A 23395-nucleotide genomic window follows, 5' to 3' on the forward strand; every position below is an offset into this window, starting at 1 on the left:
TACATTTCCTCCCTTTAGGATGGAAGTCTTTAAGCTTCATAGGGAAAGTTTAAAATGTTTTGTTTCAATAGAATAGAATAGAATAGAATAGAATAGAATAGAATAGAATAGAATAGAATAGAATAGAATAGAATAGAATAGAATAGAATAGAATTCTTTATTGGCCAAGTGTGATTGGACACACAAGGAATCTGTCTTAGGTGTATATGCTCTCAGTGTACATAAGGAGAACAAAATACATTCATCAAGAATAAAAAGATACAACACTTAATGATAGTTAAGGTTACTAACAAACTATCAAATCGTACTAGGAAACAAATAAAAACAATATAATTGAAAGATACAAGCAACATGGTTATAGTAATAAGTTGGAAGAGATAGATACTAGTAAGGAAGAGAAGAATAATAGAAATACAGTCTTAGTAAATTATTTGACAGTGTTGACATTCAGCATTTTGGCTATAATAGGCTCATGTATGCATGAGACAGCATGATATAATGCCTCAGAAAACATGTAGGGTTGGGGACAGTTTGTATCTCTCCAACAAGCCTCACTTGCATGTCCTCTGAGCCCAGAAATTCACATCCATCTGCAAGACAGAACGAAATGTGCAATTTACAGAAGATCAGAGTTGACTTCTAAGTTATTCTAGTGACAAGGGCCACATCTTAGGTTTGAGAGGCATGTCCGGGATGGGATCAGGACAATTTAATTTTTACTTTAATTTAATTTAAAATCTGAACCAACAAGGCATAGCAGTTATGTGTTTGGGAGTAGGGCTAGGGAGACCCAAGTTCAAATCCATCCTCACCCATAACAACTAACCAGGAGAACTATTGTAAGATTCAGAACTAAGAATGAGAGACAAAATTTTGGGATAATGGTAAATAGTTCAATGAAGGTGTTGACACTGTGCCTTCACTGTAAAAAATGCCCACAACATATTAGGGATAAGAATAAATGGTACTGAAAATAATGATGTCAATATCATAATGCCCTTATATAAATCAATAGTGTAACTTCATCTGGAATATCATGTGCAGTTCTGGTTGCCAGATCTCAAAAAAGATATTGCAGAAATGAGAAGTTTCAGAAGGCTACTGGAACAATCAAAGTCTTGGAGAAGCTTCCTTATCAGGAAGAGTTGCAACATTTGGGGCTCTTTACTCTAGAAAAGAGGCAAATATAGGTTATGCATGGTGTGGATGAAGTGAAGAAGGAGAAGCTAGCTTCCCCTTCCCAAAATAGTGGAATCAGAGGTCACCCAATGAAATTGAGTCATAGAGAAATACAGGAAGGCAAAATTAATATTATTATTTTGCATGCAATGTGCAATTATACTTTGGAATTCACTACCATAAGATGTAGCTGCTGGCTATCAGATTGGCTGGCTTCCCAAAAAAAAGAGGGGGTTAGATCATTTTATGGAAGCTATAGGATAACTGAATACAGTGTTTAATATGGAATCTTGTTAAGGTCATTAGGTGACCCATATACTAAATAAAAATAAAATAAACCAGACCAGTCTGTCCTCTATTTGATATTGTCATGTATTTGAAGAAAAGACCAGTCCCAGTTTCTGCATTTGAAAGAATATGTGCCATTCTTGTGCAAAACGCTGACTTCTTTTCCCCTTCATTAGTGATGCTTTTCCACTTCTTTATTTCTTATTTCTTTTGACCTTCCCTGATCATGGACTCTATTCCTGAGCTATAGTCTCGATATCATAGGATGAAACCAAAGCCAGCCAGCGGGAAATGGTACAAAGAAAGAGCACATTGCTGTTTGCTATGGTCAGGAGGCTGGTCAGAATCAAATAGGAAAGAAACTGGGAGGTGATCCAAGAAAATCCCAACCCAATGGAGCCCTTACTTACGTCTAATAATAGCCAGATGACTCCCTAAAGGGTCCCAGATTTGAATTTCAATGCATATTATTGCAACCCCATGTGAATTCCAAGAGACACGGTCAAGGATTTACAATGGGTCGGATTTTATTTATGAGAGAAGACAAAGCACTAAGATTTTTCAAACTAAGTTGGAGAGTGCAGTATTATTTACGGTATGAACTTCTTTCTCAAGTGCCCAAACTCTGTTGGTTTTTGTTTTGTTTTGTTTTTCCAGGAAGGGAATGAATGGACAATGTTTTCAAGGCAGACGTGTGCAAAATGGAATTCACAAGAATGCATGCGGAAAAGGAAGCTTCTAAAAATGTTTACACATTACCCGGAATAAGAGATGAGAAACGAAATGGCCAAGTTTGCTGATGGCATCAAAATATCCAGGATAATAAGTTTTAAAAGATATTGAAGTGCTCCAACTACATCTCTCTCAACTGGATGAACGGGCTATAAAATGGCAAATGATGCTCGGTTGAAAGCAAGCCCCCAAATAATGTACATTGGCATGAAAACAAAAAACAATCTCAAGTGTTGAATAATGCACAGATGCTGTTTGAGCTTGCTGTGACAGAGTAAGAAAAGGATCGTGAACTTGTGATGGATTATTCAATGTAAATGTCAATCACCAATCCTCCTTTTTTTAAAGAGGAGGATTGATTAGGAATGGAATTGAAAATAAAACTGCCAATACAGCTAGGCTTTTTTATAACTATAGGATCCTTGAGTGTCACAATATATGATTACAACATTAGAAAACTGAAGAGCCCCAGGACATTGTAGGCAATGTGGTATAAATGTTAGATAGGGAGATTCTGTTTCAAAATTCAGAAGCAAATACCAGTTTTTCAATCTGACCTACTTTATAGGCTTGTTGTAAAATAAAAATAGAGATGAAGGAAGACCACATGACCCTAATTCCCCTTTGACAAAGCAGTAACAAACAACATAAAATGTGATAAAATCATCACCAATGAAAATGACATTACCTGATTTGAATTGCAGCAGGGCCTAGGGTAAAAACAATATGTAATAGGGCATTATATTGGTTAACATTAAAGTTGACAGGCCGACCATGATATTTCTCTTTGCACATGCTTCCCCTAATATGAAAGCAAAGATCAGATTATTTGGAAAATTCTGATAGGTTCCCATTTTTGGATTTTTAAGCATTGATGACTAGCATTTCTCTCCAAAGAACTGAAAAAAAAATATATCTCCCATACGCTCAATCCTTCTTTCTCAGCCAGAGTGCAAGCAAACATATGCCTCAGCAAGCTCTCTATTATCGTGTGATACCAACTGCAAAACACATATGAATCCTGTGTATTCATTGTGTGACTGTCAGGTTTGTGAGCACTTCAAGAGTATTTGCCCTTTCTCTCACCACATTCTTTGGGTGTTGAATAAACAGAATAGGAAATCTAGTGAGAAGGTTAGAATGTCTTATACCATTGAATGGGAAGAACTCACTCATGTTTAAAAACGATTTCCTGATTCTAAGCAAACTTTGTTACGATGTCAAATTTTGGGGTGTGTCCATTTTGCTAGTCATCTTTTTTTTCCGATCAAGAATAGAATCTGAATTTGGTTGATTTCAGGTTCTTTTAAAATAATTCTCAACACATTCCTCATTAGGCATCTGTTTATTCCAAAACATACACACACACAGGGGAAAAAAATTAGATAACACTTTTCTGGCTTACTAAATGGATTCGACTCAGTAAATATGGTACTCGATTTTCAACTGATTCTACCATCTGTCAGCAAACTTACTGCTTTTAGCAGGTTTTTTTTTTCCTTGGGTGGCAGGGAAAACTCTTTTCTTCTTTTTCTCTCCTCTTTTTTCAGTAAATAGACTTACTTAGGATATTCAGAAAAAAAACAAAAAACCCAAACAAACATGGATAAAGGAATCAGTACTGAAAAACATATAAAACTTGTAAAGAATTGCTGCAACAAGATACTTGGAATTGTCCATTCAGCGGTAATTTTATACATAATGAACTCACGCTGTTACAACGTAAACTTTAGTGGAACATTTTGGGTTATTGTAGAATAGCAATAGCACTTGGACTTATATACTGCTTCACGGTGCTTTACAGCCCTCTCTAAGTGGTTTACAGAGTCAGCATATTGCCCCCAATAATCTGGGTTCTCATTTTACCAACCTCGGAACGATAAAAGGCCGAGTCAACCTTAAGCCGGTGAGAATCGAACTGCTGAATTGCTGGCAGTCTGCAGTCAGCAGAATTAGCCTGCAATACTGCATTCTAACCACTGCGCCACCACAGAGGACTGGCTCATTTTTCTTTGCAGAAATGTGATACTGTTTATAGAGAACGATAGTATAGTATAGTGGTAATGTGCTGGACCTGAAACCAGGAAATCCAAGTTGTAGCCCTGGACAAAAGCTCTTTTGACACTTGCTCTCTTTCAGCCCTGGACTGGGAAATCAGAAAATATCTCTTTACCAACCCATACTGGATCAGTATAGTAGATTAGAATTCATAAGCTTCCAAAACAAAGTGCATTTTATAAGGGAACTGCCCAGGGGTGAAATCTATTTACCTTCCTTACCGGTTCGGAAGCGCACACGCTGCGCATGTCACATGCGCGCCCACATCATCTGCGCATGTGCAAAACCTTCTGCCCATGCGCAGAAGGTAAAAAAGAATTACTTCCTGGAAGTAATGACACCCGAGCAACAATCGCTACTGGATCGCCGAACCACAGGGAAAAATCGCAACCGGATCGGGCGATCCGATCCGATCCGGGAGCATTTCACCCCTGGAACTGCCATGTGTGAAATTATTCTTAAGTATAGCAACAAAACAAGAAGGATGTTTGTATTAAAAATATAATTCAAAGCCTGTTTCTCTGTACCTCTAGTTACATCACTTGCTTTAGCAATTTCTTCATTTGCTGTATTATTCAGAGCTGAATGAATGATTATATTCGATTGGAGGGCCAAGTAGTTTAGATGGTAAAGAAGTTCTGCCTTCACTTCAATACTCAAAAGCATGGATCAATGATCTAACTAGGGCTGTCAAACTCCCGGCACGCAGGCCAGATGCCTCACACACTGGCCACTCCCACGCCTGGTTTACCAAAGGGGGAAAAAGTCCCGATATGTCATGTGATGCCACCATGATGATGTTAGTTTGACACCTCTGAACTAGACCAACTCCTTCCCTTCAACTACTTCAGAACCTGTATCTCAGTACTGATAGCTCAGGAAGCTATCAGACCAAGTCAGGTTCAAGAGAATAGTGTCACTATTAAGCAGTAAAATAACAACCCATGTAATGCAAGACTGTAAGGCTCCTTAAGAAGAATTGTTTATTTTGGAGTTAGGAACTCCTTTGGTGTCCCGGAAAAATGAATGCCAGAAGTATCCTGGGCTGCCTGCTTCTGTCTAGACCAGGGGTGTCAAACTCAAGGCCCAGGGGCCGGATTCAGCCTGTGAGGTGCTTAGATCTGCCCCGCAGAGCTGCCCTGGAAACAGCATGTGGCCCTCCCGAGCTCGGTTTTTGCTGGCAGAGGGTTGCAGGAGGCCGTCACAGCCAAAAATGGAGCTTGGGAGCCCATTTTCACTGGCAGAATGCTTGGGCCACCACAGGTGCCCCCAACATGAGTGACGTCGAGCTGGCCATGCCCTCCCCAGCCACCCCCACCCCCCGAGGTCACAGACAACCCTGATGCAGCCCTCAATGTAATTGAGTGTGACACCCCTGGTCTACACAATCTGAGCAACAATCTTCCTCTGCATCTGGGTGATCAGATTCTGACCAAAGTTTCTCATCAGACACAACTGGGCCTCAGCCTGCTGTTTCTGGTTCTTTAATTGCATGGCACTGCTTTGGTATTTCTGAGCCACAGGATGGACTTTGACAATTATTGCTCATTTTCCTGTCACTGCTCTAGTATTGCTGCATTGTGGTCCACATGCCTTGCCCACACCCTCACTGTATTGTTCATTGATATCATTTTATAGATATCAGACGATGTATAGGAATAGCAATAGCACTTAGACTTATATACCACTTTGCAGTGCTTTACAGCCCTCTCTAAGCGGTTTACAGAGTCAGCATATTGACTCCCAACAATTTGGGTCCTCATTTTACCCACCTCAGAAGGATAGAAGGCTGAGTCAACCATGACCCTGGTGAGATTTGAACTGCCAAATTGCAGGCAGCCGGCAGGCAGCAGAAGTGGCCTGCAGTACTGCACTTTAACCACTGCGCCACCATGGTTCATATAACTCATGATCACATAGTTCTTGATCATGAAGTGTGTGTGTGTGTGTGTGTGTGTGTGTGTGTGTGTGTGTGTGTGTCTGTACAAAGTAAATAGAGTCCTGTCCCATCTGTAGGAGTTGAATCTGGGAAATCATGAACTTTCTTTGCTTTTTATCAAATTTAGAGCTTATACTAAACTGTCATGGGACTCCTTCCTCTAAATGTTAGAAACTATTCTGTCAGTTTTTAACAGTCATAGTCAGACTAGTTTGGAAGGCTGCAAATCAAAGAGTCATTGGCCCTGAAACCACATGTTGCATATTTCTTTGATCCTGCAAAACCTGCATTTTATTTAGCCTCCTGTAACTTACATTGGACCTGTTGTTGGAATCTGCTATTTGTTCACTTGTAGCAGCCTTGGCATTCTGTATACTCACAGTCTAGCTAACAAAAGCAGCTACTATTTTAGAGAAAGTATCTGTTGACTAAGTAACTTTCTTCTTTGTTTATGCTATCATGTGGTTGAGTAATTTTGCACTTAAAATTTACACAAAAGGTAGAAGTTTGGGTCCCTATTTAGATGGCCATGCTTTTCTTCCTATATAGGAGGAGGAATGACTAGCTATGTTGTCCTTAAGGTTCTCCTCTTTCTCATTTCTGCTGAATGGGGGTGTGGACTTCTGCACTCAAATCCTTCCTTAATGGCATTATGATGTGCTGATGAGAACAAACCCAGTATGATGTATTGGATATGTTGTTGGACTGGGATTGAGGAATCTAAGCTCAGTCATCACTCTACCTTGAAGCTTACTTTGTTGCTTTGGGTCAGTTACTGTCCCAATTATAATTATTGTTATAAGAAGAAAATAAGGTAGGATATCTCCAGGCATGATGTCTTAAATTTCCAAAATACAGGTATAATTATAAATATAAAGGAATACATATAAATGTGGTTATTACATTGTTGCAGAGGTGAAATCCAGCAGGTTCTGACAGGTTCTAGAGAACCGGTAGTGGAAATTTTGAGTAATTCGGAGAACCGGCAAATGCCACCTCTGTCTGGCCCCAGAGTGGGGTGGGAATGGAGACTTTGCAATATCCTTTCCCCAGAGTGGGGAGGGAATGGAGATTTTGTAGTATACTTCCCCTGCCATGCCCACCAAACCACGCCCACAGAACCAGTAGTAAAAAAAATTGAATTTCACCACTGCATTGTTGGTATTGATAATAATTAGTCAGCAACAACAAAGCAGATTGATCTTTCCTAAAAGGAGACCTCTCAGAAAGATGTAAACCAGAAATAGAAAATTCATGTCAGAGCAAAGCACTGTATAGTATCATAAAAACAGTTGTTGTGCTATAATTCTTTCCCAATTTGATTTGCTGTTACTTAGAAGTCAGTGTTGTGAACAACAAAGGAGGGAAGTGATATAAACTAACTACAGCTGTAATCCTTGCCACTCTCTCTATTCCCTCATTTGTATAATATTATTTCAGTCTTATTTATTAACCTAGGTCTATACAGTATACCTGGAGAGACATCCCCCAGTAAGCCCTACTGAGGATTTAACTACTGTGGGAAATTTTACTAGCTCTTAAATATAATGAACTGGTTCATTTATAATGTGTACTACAATTTCCATACCTGAAGGCAGTTTAATCCAACACTATTGCCATGTATAGTATAATAGGATATAATAGGAATATCTAATGAAAATATATGAAGTATGAGTTCCATAATTACCTCAGACAGCTCATTACAGAGGACTTCCTGCTTAAATCCCCAAATTCTATCTTCTTGCATTGTAAACATTTTCCTTCCTAGCTCATCAATCTCAGTTATGTAAATTATGTTGGACAAGGGACACAATATAAATCCCCAACTTTAATATATAGATTTTCCTCACCTTGGTGAAATATAAGGCTCCCCTTTAAGGGAGAGGCTAGAAAAGTAGATTAATGTTCTATTATTATTATTAGGCTGAAAAATTATAATGAAATGTGAAATTGCAAAGAGTCCTGGAAAGAGAATTGGGGCATTTTTGACTGGCTAATAAATGTTTAATTATATTTGGGAAACATGGACTCTCTATGAACTTTCTCTAGTAATTCACAACACAGGGTGAACATGAAGGATATACACCAATCTTGCAAACCTTATATTAACTGCATCTACTGGCATTTAGATATATCTGAGTTCAATAGAACTGAACAACATATTTAGAATTACACTTTTAATCCTATAACCAAATCAGGGTCTGGTTAATGTATGTATGTTCATTACTTGATTCTGGAACCTATATGTAGGAATGTAATGATACCTGCATTCTTTAATATCAATGTTCCATTTAGAGGAGAATATTTTTAGCTCTGTTGGATAATAAAACATCTGCAAGAAAACAACCAAGCTCAGAAAGCACCAAGGACCTCCCATGTTCCATTTTTATATAAGACTCCTCATCTGGTACCTTCCTAATAAAGAATCCCCAGCCATTTTAAATTGTTGTCTTCCCTCCATGGTCCTATGATTGCATGATAAACAGGCCAGCTTTACAACCTGTTACAGTTTTCCACAGTCATGTAACCACAATCCACAATAGGTTTTGTTGGCTTCCAGTTTTTTGGGGGGGTTCTGGAAAATAACACCCATTCAAATGAAAAGGTTCATTTAATGAATACAATGTTTGCTTAACCACAGCTTAATGACCACTACAAAAAAAGGCCAAAAAATTATTTCCAGTCATATGAGTACCTCAATTTATGACTGCAACGACTTACAACCATAATCCAGGCTCAACTACTGTTGATTACTTGTACTGATGATATGAACTTTATGACATCTTGTTCCATCAGTAAACAGGGACCAACTAAGAATTCAAAGAGATATGGATGGGAAGACAAAGATGCATTAAAAAGTATTAGAAAGGCTAAAGTGCAAAAAAGAAACTAAAACTAACTTAGGGAACTAAACTAAGTTTAGTTTAGGGAACTAAAACTAACACGAAAAAACTTTTTGTGGCAATGCCAATAATACAAAGAAGAGAAAGAAAAAAGCAGGCCTGTTGCAACAAGAACAAAGTACAGTAGGATAGTAAAAGGGGAGAAGGGCAGAACTTCTCTACTTTTTTGTTTCAATCTTCCCCCCAAACAGAACTGTTTTCAGATGTTTGACAAAAGAGGGGAGCAACAGATCAAAAAAATAAAAATGTTTAGAAGCAGCCAGCTATCATAAATGAATCTCAAGAACAAACAAAAATGTTGAAGGAAGATGTCAGTGTGAATTGTAGACTGTGAAGGTGGGTGTTATTTTAGTGTTGTTGGTTTTTTTTGAAGGCTAGCATAATGCCAGAAGATTGAAGAGCAAATCATGTCCCATAGGTGCTTTTCAAAAGGCAACTGGACTTTCTTGGATTTTTTTTCCTTGAAAACATTTTGCTTCTCATCCAAGAAGTTTCTTCAGCTCTGAAGAACTGAACTGAAGAACTGAAGAAAAATAAACTTGGATGAGAAGCAAAATGTTTTCAAGAAAAAAAAATAAAGCCAAGAAAGTACAGTTGCCTTTTGAACAGCACCTTTGGGACAACCATGACCTGGGTGGTTGAGAATCTCCATAGACAAGAGCAAATCGTGTTCTTATTTTCCAAAAAAGTAAAAAAGATGAACTGAAAAATATTATTAAACAACAATTTGTGAGTACAGCATATAGAAAATAATGCATTGCTTGTAGAAGTCAGCATGGGCTCATTAGAGTTAAATCATGCCAAAAATTCTACATTCACCCATACATACCTGTAGTGTTACAAATGTATTCACAGGAAAGAGTCATAGTAGAGATTACAAAGGAATTTAGCAATAGCCACCCACATGCAGAGATGCTCACCATGTTTCAGGCTACTGACCACCCTAGGTCTTTGAGTAGAATTTGAGGAGAGCTTTCCAAAAGTGGGTGGGATTGGGGGGAAAAACTTTGATTACAATTAGCTTTTTTAAAATTACAAATTTTCTTGCCCCTCATTAGCTACCAATTCCATCCTTCCAAACTTTCTGAGAACCTCCAACTTCTCTTTTTTAGTGCTGTGGCAGCAACCCAGATATCGGTAAATTCAGGAAACATAATTTTCCTGTGGTTGCTGATATGGTCATCCTTTGTACACCAATAACCTTCAAGAAACAGTACTTCCTAAGGTGATTGGCAGGTGCTGGGTTGCTTGCTTGCTTGCTTGCTTGCTTGTTTGCTTGCTTGCTTGCTTCCTTCCTTCCTTCCTTCCTTCCTTCCTTCCTTCCTTCCTTCCTTCCTTCCTTCCTCTCTCCTTCCCTCCCTCCCTCCCTTCCTCTTGGAGCTGCTGCCAGAACACCAGGAACAAGATAACTGAGTCATCTCTGAAATAGCAAAATGGAGCTGCCCCCATACAAAACATGATACTTTGTTCGCAATTCCTCTGAAAACAGAAAGAAAGAAAGAAAGAAAGAAAGAAAGAAAGAAAGAAAGAAAGAAAGAAAGAAAGAAAGAAAGGAAAAAAGAAAAAAGAAAAAGAACTCAGAAAGTGAGGCTGTTTCATTAAACTAGCAATGTTTATTTGGTTATCACTACTTGGTAGCAAGCAAGAAGCTATTCATATTTTTAAGCTTATTTTGGTAAACAGTTCTCTGATAGGCAGATTGAACTGAAGCAGGTATGTGAAGTATCTCTTGATAGTTTAGAAAGGGCAGGTTCTGATATACCTCAACAGCACTTCTCATAAATCAGCCACAGATAAGCTCATTGTGTTTTTCAAGAGTTGACTGAAACTCACCAGTTCAGGTTTGTAGATCTGATAATTCTCTGAAAGGGATCACCAGTAATTATCTCATGGAGTTTCCCAGATGCAAGCTACAATCCCTGAGTTTAGAAAAGGCCCACCAGTGAAGTCTTGACAGCACTGAGGCTCTGGTTTATGTTAGCCATACACCATAGTTCCTCTCAAACTTGCATTTTCAAGTGATTTACAAGGCAGCCTAAGACTTGTATCATTACTGAAGCATAAATAGAGCAGTGTGGCTCTCTTTGAATGAGAAAATGGTAAGCAACACATACATACATACATACATACATACATACATACATACATACATACCCTTTCATCCATGCATATAGGCAAAAATGCACAGTATATAGGATGGAAGGGATAACATTCAAATTATTATTCAGTGCTTGTTTTTGTGTGTGTTTGTGTGCCATGCAGAGAAACCTCAGATTAGAATATGATATATGCTATGCATATTCACACAAACATCAGTGCCGCATATTTGTAGCTTTGCATATTGTTTTAGAATTACCTGTCACTGAATTTAATGGAACTTATCTCAGGTAAGCAGGGGTAAGATTGTAGACAATGCATCTTAATTCTCAAAACTCACCTGTGAACGCAATTCTCCATCTCCAACTTTTATACACTATTTTTTCAGTGTTTTAAGACTGAAATTGTGTTTAATGTCCATCTTAGTTTTGTAGGCCAATCATAAAATCAATCAAGTCCATGGAGAATGCTGAGCCTGGAGTATTGATTTGTTATAAATCAATGTTATAAATACCATTTGTCTAAGTAGGAGCTCCATTTAATTGCAAATGGTTAGATCTAAGGCTAAAATGGCAAGCAACATTTCTTTATCAACCTGTCAAAAGCCACTCTGAAAATCTCTTGCACCTCCAGCAAGGAAAATATATCCAAAGATAAGATGATTTGTAGAATTACTGAGTGAATGGCAAGGAAAATTGAAAGAAAGGGGAAAGGAAAGATGTTACTGAGAAATAACTGTCCCGAAAAGACAAATAGGGATGAGTTGTCTAAAGATACTGCCACGATAATCATATCTAATTAGGTTAAGTGTTCTGATTAATAATTCACTGTGTAGTGAGAGAGAATAAAGGGATTTTTCAAAGAAGAAACTTCTGTAGTATATAATACACAGTAGTTGTTTTAAGCATATTAAAATCAATAGATTTAAAAGGCATCATCTTGTGTTGTTGTTTATTGCCATATCCTTTGGGTTTCTTAAATTATTATTACTTTTTACCCTTTACCGGGTAGCGGATCAAGAATATTAGGGAAAGGTCTTCCATGTTACAGGGGGAATTAGTTTAAATTGCACTTAGCCAAAAAGAAATAGCAGCCCATAATCTTTGAAGTTCATTATAGCTCTGAGCATACTGTTTTGCATCCCAGATTAAAGGATTTTCAAAACTAACTTGATTGTCTGTCACGGTTGAACTACATATTAGTTGGCTAAGCTAAGTATCAAATATGGGAAATTAGTTGCCATTAAAAGCTTGCTCGCGGCAGTTCATTTCTCATCAGCCAAGCTGTGTGAGCCTCCTGCTGTGGACATGAACATTAGCTTACTAAATACTTTTGCTAATCAGATGCTGCTTTACTAACAGATATACCCAAATTTAAGGAAGAAGAGAAAGAAAGGCAACAGGGAGTAAGATTAATATGCTTCTGGTTATCCAAAAGGTTAACACTATCTCTTCTCGGATGCCTTTTTTAAAAGGATGCATCTATCTTTATGCTGCTCACAACTCACATATCTTATTTTGGTTTAAATGGATGTAAATTATTATTTTATTTTTGTTTCTTATTGGGGTTTTTTTTTAATGTTTTTACTTGGAGCTCCCAAGTAAAGTTGGTGGGAGTCAGGCAAATTTAATTAAGTAATAATAATATTTTTAAAAAAGTTTGGATAGTGGACATGGCAGTACCTGGATACAGCAGAAGAGAAGAGAAAGAATTAGAAAAGATAACAACAGAACAGAACAGAATAGAATTCTTTATTGGCCAAGTGTGATTGGACACACAAGGAATTTGACTTGGTGCATACACTCTCAGTGTACATAAAAGAAAAGATACATTTGTCAAGAATCATAAGGTACAACACTTAATGATAGTAATAGGGAACAAATAAGCAATCAATCATATTAGGAAACAGTCAATATAAATCGTAAGGATACCAGCAACAAGGTTACAGTCATGAAGTCATAAGTGGGAGGAGATGGGTGATAGGAACGATGAGAAGATTACTAGTAATGCAGACTTAATAACTAGTTTGACAGTGTTGAGGGAATTGTTTAGCAGAGTGATGGCGTTAAGGAAAAAAACTGTTCTTGTGTTTAGTTGTTCTGGTGTGCAGTGCTCTATAGTGTCAATTTGAGAGTAGGAGTTGAAACAGTTTATGTCCAGGATGCGAGGGGTCTGTAAATATTTTCACAGCCCTCTTTTTGATGGGGGGGGGAGGTAGTTAATGGAGGTCTTCAGAAATTTCTTTTGTGCAAAGAATGACAAACTTCTGAAACTGTGGGGTGAGAACTTCACTGTGATGAGAGGGGAACTAACATTTGTGAGATTGATACCTATTTGCTGAATTAGTTCTCTTTGAAACTGAACCGATTACAGTGGGAGAAGAGGGCAATTACTTTTCACACTGGCCTTGGTTGACTATCTTTATGAAATAAATGAAGCAAGCAACAAATGCTGGTGTTATTTGTTCACTCAGAGTCCATGTTACAGATCACCTAAAGCTCGGGTAACATCCAGTGGCAAAAATTCAGAGAACCCAAAAGGGGAAAAATACTTTCGAGAACAGTAGGTAACCAAATAGGATTTAAACCTGGAATCAACCAGATTAACTGGACTTCTTAGTGTTTTATGTAGCAATGAGTCAATTGCAGTCTAAAAAAGCAGCAAAATAGTGAGGTGTCACTAGTCTAGAGAGAAATTCCACAAAGGTATTCACTGAAACTTAAAACTTCACACACACGTGTGTGTGTGTATGTGTGTGTATTGATGATTGATTGATTGATTGATTGGACTGTTCTCTACTGTTTGTTTGTCTTTGACTATAACTAGGCACCCACTGCTCACTTTCCTTTCATTAAATCTCAAAGAAAATTAGATTTAGATGTTGCCCTGAGCAGATCAAGGAAGAACTGAGTAACTAGTCTGCTTTGCAGAAAAACATGGTGAGAAATACAAGGATAGCAAGATGAAACAGTGAATAAAATCCTGCCAGTTCCCTCAGGTAACAAAACCCAACTATGGGTAGCAGAGCCCAACCAATTTTGCACACATTTCGATGGTCCCGGATGGAATAAAAAGAGAACTAGTTAGCACTAATACACCTAAGGGCTACTTAAGCCTGTTACACATGTGGGCTGGAGAGGAAATGAAGGCAATTTCGCAAAGACAGAGCAGGAGAGAAGGGGGAAAAAAGATATTTCTAGGAAATGTTTGGGCAGTTCGGTTAAGTGCATGACCAAAAAGTAGTGCCAAAATTGTTCATTATTTCTAGCATTATTTCTTTTCTTAACAATACTCAATCTGAAACCAAAGAAATGGCTTTTAAAATATTTTTCAAAGGAGAAGAATATTTCAGTGACATATATGTGGGTAGGCTCCGCAACATGCTTTATAACCTGATGGCTTCGCTCACTTCAGTTAAATCCCACAGGTGAATATCTAAATAAGTCTTCTCATAAAACCATTTTTAGACCACAGCATGTTAACAGCCAAAAATGCTAAAGAACTAAGGAGAAACATTTCACCAATGTAATTCACCCTCATACACATCTCACAACTAAAGTAAATGTAAGAGGGCATCTGTTTTAAGGTTATGTTCTTTTTCATTAAAAGATATTTTTAAAAAAAAGAAACAGTCTGAGAGGAAAAACGCCACAAATGCCATCCTCCAAAAGAAACCCCAAAGGAATTCCAATTTACTTTGATTATAGCAATAGCACTTATATATCGCTTCACAGTGCTTTACAGCCCTCTCTAAGCGGTTTACAGAGTCACCATATTGCCTCCAACAACTTGGGTCCTCATTTTATTAACCTCGGAAGGATGGAAGGCTGAGTCAACCTTGAGCCTGGTGAGATTCAAACTGCCAAACTTCTGGCAGTTGGCAGTCAGAAGAAGTAGCTTGCAATACTGCATTCTAACCACTGCGCCACCAAGGTTCTTCATATATAGGCAGTCTTCCATTTATGACCATAACTGGAATCAGAATTTCTATTGCTAAGCACCTTATTTTAAGATTTTTTGCCTCAATCGTTAAACAAATTACTGCAATTATTAAGTTATTAAGTTAATCAGGCTTCCCCCCATCGACTTCGTTTGTCAGAAGCCTGCTGGAAAGATCACAAATGGTGATCAGATGACCTTGGGATACTGCAACCCGTCGTAAATACATGCTGGTTGCCAAGTGCTGAATTTTGATCAAATGACCATGAAGATGTTGTAAATGCAAGGACCAGTCATAAGTCCCATTTTTCAATGCCGTTACTTCAAACAGTTGCTAAACTTATAAGTTGAGGACTACCTGTAAGTCAAAGGGGAAGTATTGGAGAATCCGGATATATTTTGGCTTGAATAGCTCATCTAGAGTGCCAGGCATATGGCCATTTTCATGGCTCTAGGTTCAAGGGTCAGCAACCTGTGGCTCTTTGCGCCCTCTGCTGTGGCTCCCTGTCAGGTGATCCCACCAATGGCTGGCCCCACCTCGCCCCTTGCCCTCCCCTCCCAGTCACTCCTCGCCTGGCCTGAGAAGGTAAGGAGATGGAGAAGCAGCCAGGGCAGAGACAGAGCGGGTGGGGGGAGAGAGAGAGAGAGACAGAGAGAGAAGGAGAGAAAGGGGGGAGAGAGGGAGGGAGGGGAGAGAGAGATATGTCAAAAGGATTTTGTGGTTTCCGGTGTTTTTTAACAACTGGTTCTCTGCCCTAATGACTGGCTGGGTAGGCATGGCTAGCGGGTCATGTGACTGGTGGAAGTGAGTGACATCAAGTTGGCCATGCCCATCTAGGTTTTGTGGCTCCTGGTGTTTTCTCTTCTGTGGGAAATGGGTCCAAATGGCTCTTTGAGTATTTAAGGTTGCAGATCCCTGTCCTAGATCTTAGCAAGGTATCCCTAAGATACTCTTCTCTGTGTATGGTGAATTTAGCATCTATTGAAAGCTCTGCATTAACTGAAACATCTGCTGTGGAGGCTAGACAAACAGTATCATATATAGGCTGGAAAGAGAAGCTGAATTGTTTGTCTTTTGGTAGCACAGTGTTTTCAGGAGCCTGAAAGACAATTGCTTCCTTGCAAACACAAGACAGATTAAATAAACCACATTTTGTCCTCTTTGCCATCTGCCCTTTGCTTACTTTAGTTTAAGCTCCATGACTAAGCTTTCCTATATGACATGATGAGAAGTTGGAGACTGCTGATTTTCCTGCTCAGGCCTGTGAGGCCTGTAATGAATTTGGAGACTCAGAATTGAATGATGGAAAGGGAGAGAATCAGAAATTAGTAACTGTATAATAAATAGTTTCCTATGCCAAATGACAGGATTTAGACCTTGAATGAACAAAATGTGATGTTTTGGGATTAGGGGAAAGTGTAACCTGCACTTTTCAGTAAAATAAAGTATAATCAGCTAGAATTTTATACTGGAATGGGGCCAAAATGACTTTCTTTTATTGCCTCACATAGCATTGCCTTTTAGGCAACATAGCAATTTTGCATAATATACGACAGTAGATTGTATTTTTAAAAAGGCATACAATGAAAATATTCATAATCATAATCATAAGTTTACTTGTCAAGCATATATAAGATAACAGGTAAAAGTATAAACATAATTTGAATACATGAAAAGAGTAAATAAAAAGGAATATTAGGACAGGCACGGTAGACACGCTGGTGCACTTATACACACCCCTTACAGACCTCTTAGGAATTGGGTGAGGTCAACAGTAGACAGTTTAAGGTTAAAGTTTTGGGGAAGAAACTACAGAGTCAGGTAGTGCATTCCAGGCATTGACCACTCTGTTACTGAAGTCATATTTTCTGCAATTGAGTTTACCTTGAGTTTGTATCTATTATTTGCTCGTGTATTGTTGTGGTTGAAGCTGAAGTAGTCATTGACAGGAAGGACATTGTGGGAGATAATTTTATGTCCTATGCTTAGGTCAGACTGAAGTTGGCATAGTTCTAAATTGTCTAAGCCCAAAATTTGGAGTCTGGTGGCATAAGGTATTTTACTGCGGTTAGAGGAATTGAGGACTCTTCTTGTAAAATATCTCTGGACTCTCTCAATTGTATTTATGTCTGATATGCAGTGCGGGTTCCAGACAGATGAGCTGTATTCAAGAATTGGTCTAGTTAATGTTTGGTATGCTCTAGTTAGTAGTACAACATTACCAGAGAAGAAACTTTATATTATATATTGAAATAAGACATGTCTTAGTAATATTTTCTCTTATTGTTAATACATTGGTTATCAATCATAACAAGATGCATAAGTTTGGAAATAGATGGTGAGTTTTATCAATGGCTAAAGAGAAATTTCTGAAAGACAGAATCAGCATAATATCCAGCCTGTTTTGGTATTTGGTTTTGATTTATACTGAGTGCCAAAAATCTCCTTCCATAAAGTTGTCAAGAAAAAGCTAGTTGGACCTTCAATATCTAGTCATTTAAAATTCATTTAAAATAAATGTTCTTTGTTGATTGTCATCTACAAAGGGAATTTTTCATTGTGTAAATAAGGAGACATCTGTTAATATCCCATTATTTGCAACTAAAGCATTTGTTTGGCCAAAGAAACTGTTTTTCCATAAAAAGATAAACCTTCTCTCAGATCTGGAAAACAGCTAGCTTGAAGATATGCACAATGTGCCCCTTTTCATATGCACAATGGGGCACAGCATTCATAGTGCAGTTGTGGCACCTATCGGGGGGGTGGGGTGTTGACCCTACTAGAATTAATTTGCCTTCCAGTTGTTCAGGAAAGTACTTATATTAAGCAGAAGACAAGCTTAACAAACACTGTTTTAGATAAAGAGAGTATCTTATGTGTGCTTTATAAAATTTGAAAATAAAGCATGAGGATAATTCACATAAAATCTTTTGACCCAAAAGTACACCTAGAAGCATTCCCTGTGCCATAGAAGTCATTAAAAACCTACTAGCTTTTGAATATTCACTGAATGAGTGGATATTAAGGGAGGACTATCTATATCAAGAACTTAGGAAGTGTTTTTTTATTCATTCTTCAAATAGCAAGTTCAATATGACCATCCCATGGTTACCTATAGCTACTTTGGGTTACAGATTGAGGTCAGGGAAATGTTTTCCAGTACAACTGGGAGATGCCAGGCTGCACAAATCTAGCTTTGATACTGCAAAGGATTTTTTCAAACCTAGGAAGAAGGAGCACCTTGGGGATCCATATGCATGGTACCCTTTAAGACCAATCTATTAAATACTTCTGCATATTTTCATGGCCCATGCCTTATGTGCTTGCAATTTTTTTACACTCCCAACCTGCAGATCCTTTTCAAAAATCATAGTGCAAATATCCCACCGGAATCAAACTAGTGTGATGGCACAACTGTGGCACAACCTCTCTATAATGCATCATTAGATCATTTTCCTAACTTTGAAGCCAACAAAAAAATCCCACCTAATTTTTTAAGATCACTTTTATCCTATATATATGTGTCCCTATCATAGTCCTGACAATAGAAGACACTTGCATCATGATTAAACCACAGGGCTGCTGAGCAATTGTAGATTATAATGCATTGCAGTCTTATTGCAAATGGTACCGCTGATAATCTTTCACTTTAGCAAAGAACTGAAGAAAAAAAATTAGCCAAACTTCCAGAATGCCCTGAACTTTCAGAGAAAGTTAAAAAAATAACCCTTCCATTGCAATGTTTCTCAACATTAATCATTTTAAAATGGATGGACTTCACCTCCCAGAATTTCCCAGTTAGCTAGTTCTTACTTAAAGTCATTTTCTCCCCTAAATATTAGGTGGCTGAGAGCCTATTATAATCCACTCAGCAGTTCCAGAGTGGAGATTAAATAATATTCCAGCCCTTATGAATATGGGAATATTGAGTCTATAGAACATGTAATTTTGAGATGCAAATGTAATAACAACCTCCTATTGAAGTCTATATTAACAAAGATCTGGCTACCGAATGATTTTTTACATCCATGACCTTTTACTAGATAAAAGTTCAAAGGTCAATGCCAGTTATTTCTGTCTAGCTTCATTATGTTATCAACAGGCAAGGTTGGAATAACGTATATTGCTACTATGGCATTGTTGCATCTGGTCTCTTGTTAAGTTGCATTTTATTAGAACATTGCTGGTCCAAAAGTGTAATTTTCTTTTCCTTCATTGTGTAAATAGGTCTATAGCAATAGCACTTAGACTTATATACCGCTTTACAGTACTTTACAGCCCTCTCTAAGCAGTTTGTTTGTTTGTTTGTTTGTTTGTTTATTGATTTATTGATTTATTGATTTATTGATTTATTGATTTATTGATTTATTTATTTATTTATTTATTTATTTATTTATTTATTTATTTATTTATTTATTTATTTATTTATTTATCTATCTATCTTATATGCCGCCCTCTCTCCGGAAAGGACTCAGGGCGGCTCACAGCAATAAAAACAGATAAAATCAATATTAAGTGTTAAAAACTATTAAAACTCCCCTTAAAAACCCTTTCAGTCCAATCCAGCCTGGCGAAATAACCATGTCTTAAGGTCACGATGGAAAGAGCGAAGGTCAGAGGCCACCTGGAGCTCCAGGGGGAGTTGATTCCATAAGGTAGGTGTACCCATAGAGAAAGCCCATTCCCTAGGAGTCGCCAGACAACACTGCCTGGCCGATGGCACTCCAAGGAGGCCCTCCCTGTGGGAACGCACCGGGCGATGGGGAGCTGTCACTGGCCGCAGATGGTCCGTCAGGTACCCCGGGCCTAGGCCATGTAGGGCTTTATAGGTAATTACCAGCACCTTGAATCTCACCTGGAGGGCAACCAGTAGCCAATGCAGGTTGCGCAGGAGGGGTGTAACATGAGAGTATCGGGACACTCCCATCACTACCCAACTATCAGTGTGTTGCTCCCAACAGTTTGGGCCCTCATTTTACTCACCTCGGAAGGATGGAAGGCTGAGTCAACCTTGAGCCTGGTGAGATTTGAACTGCCAAATTGCAGGCAGCCGGCAGGCAGCAGAAGCTGTACTGAAATAGTCTGCAGTACTGCGCTCTAACCACTGTACCACCGTGGCTCATATAAAAATCTATCAAACAATTCTTAATCAGCAAACCTCTCAAAATACAGGTCCAAGTCAAATAAAATATTTGGGCATACCATAAAGCCCTAGTCAGAGCTAGCAATTGTAGACATATCAACCTGTCTTGAAATTTTTGCAAAAGCAAGAACAGGGGCTCAAAAAAGTGAAGATAGAATTGCAACTAACCAGTCAAAGCCCTGTTCCTTTTTTTTTTTTTTCCTACAATCATCAAACTTGTTGGGGCTGCCATGTTGACTTTTTGGAGCCCAAAGATGTCCCTCAGGCTGTCCAAGCATTCCAATAATCATCCAAGGGTTTTTTCCCTGAATACCTAACTATTTTCAATTAAATGGATTGTAATTGGCAGCACAGCTCTTTCAATTGTGGCACCCAGCATTCATAGAAGTATTAATTTACTCACTAGATGAATATCTGCATTTTCAGCAGTGTACAAAGTATCTCTTCTCCAATGTCTTCCCCCTTTATTAGGACCAATGAAAATGACAGAAAAAAAGGTGAAAGGTTTCAAATTCTTCTGAGCTCTTCAACAGGCAAGATTTTGTGAAAAAGGAAGGATGGAAAAGACACAAGAAGTCTGAAAATGAGGCCAGACATGACAGCCAACAGATCTACTGTTCCAACTCAGTTTCTTAATGAGAGTTCTAGAATGAATTTATTTGTCAGCAGTAGCTGTTAGATTTCAAATACATAGAAAAGGTGGTTTTTCCTACTGTTGCCTGGAGAAGTATCACTTTCTCAGAAGGCTCTCACTAGGGCTGGGCACTCTTCAGAAATGATTGAGAAGAAGTGCTTCAGATCTTACACAAGGCATGCACAAACACTCACAAGTCTGAAAAAGGCCGCTGTAATGAATAGCAGAGAGAGCTGTGCCCCAAAGCATTTCTTCTGAATCATGTTCGAAGTGTGCATAGCCCGAGTGTTCACATTTTATATAGGAATCTTACATCTAGCACAGAGTGTGTGTATGTGTGTGTGTGTGTGTGTGTGTTTGTACATTTAGTTTAATTTAATTTAATTAATTCAATTTATATGCCGCCCCTCTCCGAAGACTCAGGGTGGCTCACAATTCATTTTAAAAAATCATTATAAAAAACATTTAAAAATTAAAAACATTAAAAACATTAAAAACTCATTCACGCCATTCATGGCCGGATCTCGCCAGATCACAAGAGCAAGATCAACGGCCCCAGGCCTGCCGGAAAAGCCAGGTCTTCACCGCTTTTCGGAAGGCCAATAGGGTGGAGATGGTCCAGACCTCAGGAGGTAACTGGTTCCAGAGAGCTGGGGCCGCCACAGAGAAGGCCCTCCCCCATGGGCCCACCAGCCGGCATTGTTTAGCTGACGGGACCCAGAGGAGACCAACTCTGTGGGATCTTACCGATCGCTGGAAGCTATGCGGCAGAAGGCGGTCTCAAAGATAACTTGGCCCTGAGCCATGTAGGGCTTTAAAGGTAATAACCAACACCTTGAATTGTGACCAGAGACCAATGGGAGCCAGTGCAGCTCACAGAGAATTGGTGTAATGTGGGTGTACCTAGGTGCACCAACAACAGCTCGCGCAGCTGCATTCTGGACCAACTGTAGTCTACGAACACTTTTCAAGGGTAGCCCCATGTAGAGCGCATTGCAATAATCTAACCGTGAGGTGACAAGGGCATATACATATGCATATGCATATGCATATGCATATGCATATACATATACATATACATATACATATACATATACATATACATATACATATACATATTCATCAGTGATGGTATTCAGCCGGTTCTATCTGGTTCAGGCGAATTGGTAGCGGCAGCTGTGGTTGGCGCCATCCACCCACCCGCCCGTAATCACATCCCACATTTTTGACGCTCTGTGCATGCGCGGAAGGTCCTGCATATGCGTGGAGGTGGCACATGCACTCACATTTGCAAACCGATAGTGAAGATAAGTGAATACTACCCCTGATATACATACATACATACATACATACATACATACATACATACATACATGTATATTCAAGAGGGAACACAGTAAGTCATGAATGTGCTTTCTTGGATTGCAAAAATCTTTGTAGGAATACATCACATTTGATGCACATGTAAACTTTAAATGCAAGGAAAACAATGTGTGAATGAGAAAGCTTATACCCCTCATTTAAAGAAATGTGTACGTCAATATAAATTATCCCCACTAGGTTCAATAAAGATTGATTTGGAAGTCCAGCCTTTACATTTCTTTTCTTCAACCTCTATTGTTCCCTTTAAACCTTGCAGTTCCACGTGGAATTTGGACTCTGCAAACAATCACTTAGTCCTTAATGTCTTCTTTATTTTTATTAGCTTTAAGCCCCCTCTGATGTGTTTACATCTCAAGAGGAATGTCTGAGCTGGGAGCTCCTTCAAGAGTTCTGTGAGGTCTGATGTTTTCCATCCCTCCAAACCAAGGTAGATAAGAGCAATTGGAGCCCAGCTCAGTGTCATACAAGCAAACTAAAATAACAAAATCCAGGCAGAGAAAACACAGAGTTTCTGTCTTTTGTTTGAAGTGGTGAAAAAGTGCAGGTCACAGTCATAAACAAAAGAGGGAGGAAGTGGGAGAGAAGGCTGTTAGGTCTTCAAAAGTATATACATTTTGGGTTGGAGCTGCTTCCCCCTCCCCTCCTTGGGAACATACAGAGTCACCTATTATGTAGCACTTCACCTTTATTTGATGGGGAAATAAGTTAAAATAAATATTGCTCATAAGGTGACTTGCCACATGGATTTTGAGTCTTCTGTTCCTAAGACAGAGAAAATAATTACAAAAAATCTCAAATAATGATCTCTCTCTCACTTATATTTTCACTTCCATTTAGTAGAGCTTTTCATTCAAGTGATGGAACTCTGAACCAGGAAGACTTTCATTCATGTTTTTCCTCTCTCATGAACTCAAATGATAGTCTTAAACAAGCCAGTAGCATCTCTGTTATTGCCACATAGGAGAATGCTGCTCAAACTACAGATTAGTTAGATTCATTCCCTCCCCCTTCCAAAAAACAAAGGACCTAGGATGGAAGCAGTAGATAAGTCATGAATAGTACAATGGGATCTTGAAGATATTCTAAACCAACATCTTGT

The sequence above is a fragment of the Pantherophis guttatus genome, chromosome 3, assembly GCF_059756535.1.
Source record: "Pantherophis guttatus breed Tessera chromosome 3, ASM5975653v1, whole genome shotgun sequence".
Classification (NCBI taxonomy): domain Eukaryota; kingdom Metazoa; phylum Chordata; class Lepidosauria; order Squamata; family Colubridae; genus Pantherophis; species Pantherophis guttatus.